The sequence below is a fragment of the Bos mutus genome, chromosome 4 (genome assembly GCF_027580195.1).
Source record: "Bos mutus isolate GX-2022 chromosome 4, NWIPB_WYAK_1.1, whole genome shotgun sequence".
Taxonomy (NCBI): domain Eukaryota; kingdom Metazoa; phylum Chordata; class Mammalia; order Artiodactyla; family Bovidae; genus Bos; species Bos mutus.
The window spans coordinates 12630407-12631771 of NC_091620.1; the positions used below are offsets into that span (position 1 = coordinate 12630407).

General features: G+C 42.1%; 1 non-coding gene across 1 annotated transcript; it reads left to right on the forward strand.

Moving 5' to 3' along the window:
• Positions 1–1036: 1036 nt before the first annotated feature.
• On the forward strand, positions 1037–1109 carry TRNAG-UCC (transfer RNA glycine (anticodon UCC)). Its single transcript has one exon. It is a non-coding gene; the product is annotated as a tRNA-Gly (tRNA).
• The last annotated feature ends 256 nt before the right edge of the window (positions 1110–1365 follow it).

Here is a 1365-nt window from a genome sequence, read left to right on the forward strand (position 1 = left end):
ACTTTTTAAAGGCATCTTCATTTCAGGTGTTTGTATCTCTATTTTATCTGTCACAGGCTTTCTCTCACAGGAAAAAAACTCTATAGATTCTTGAACTGTGAAATTCAAAATGCAAAACCATACCAATATTTAAAGGGAGAAAAATCAATTTCACCTTATGCTACATTTTTCTGCTTTTCTTGTCCTGACAAACGAGTTGGTCAACAACTATTGTGTGTAGACAGCCACCATGGCAGTGCTGTTGCCTCCTGACTTTGCTATAAAACTGTGAGACACGCACTTGACATCTGTGGTTTGTCTAAATTTCACACCTGATGAAAAATGTTGTGTCATAATTCGTTCTATTTGTCTCCTTATTTGTTGCTGCCTCTTGAAAATAGGTTTCTTCTAAGATAATTTCTTTAAAATTTCTCTTGCCAAAAATATTGCATGTACAAGTGTAATTTCAGATTGTTTGAATTACCAACTGGGATTCGTCCAACAATTCTAATCATTTGGGAAAGGGAGGCTAATGACTTGCCTATCCCTGTGTCTGCTACCTTCGATCCCTGGTCTGGGTACAGTAGGAGCACAGATGCTCACAGCACAGCTGAGCCCGCTGGGCTTTTCCCCTGTTGCTCTCCCAGGACCCATCTCAGGCCCACACAGGCTTCCCTGGCCCAGAGCCTGACTCAGCCTGTCTGTCCTTCAAGTTCTTACTCACACTTCCCCTGCCGTAGGCCTCCCATGACTCATTCAAACACTCTCCTTGGAAAGAGATACAGTTTCCTGTGTATTTATTAGCCCTAACACCTGAATATGAGACTATTTCTGAAGTAATTTTTAAAATTTTGATTATTATTTTTGTTCCTTCTTATTCAAAATGAACCTTAAAAAAAAATATCACAAGAAGTTCATCCTGCAGGCGTCCCAGAGATTAAGAGCTCCGAAACCGTCCTCTTCAGCTTGAATCAGTGAGAGCAATCCGCACAGTACTTGGTGTCTCCCCAAAGTGCCATACTCCATCCTGTCATTACATTTGTATTGTCCAGGGACTTCCCTGGCAGTCCAGTGGTTAAGACTCTGCATTTCCACTGCAGGGGGCCCAGGTTCAATCCCTAGTCAGGGAACTAAGATACCACATCCTGCAATGCTGCACAGAGCAGTCCAAAGATTTTTAAAATTTGTATTGTCCTGGAAATTGGCAGTTTCCCATTTCATATTTCCTAATGGGACTTGGACTGTGAAGAAAGTTGAGCGCCAAAGAATTGATGCTTTTGAGTTGTGGTGTTGGAGAAGACTCTTGAGAGTCCCTTGGACTGCAAGGAGATCCAACCAGTCCATTCTAAAGGAGATCAGTCCTGGGTGTTCTTTGGAAGGAATGAT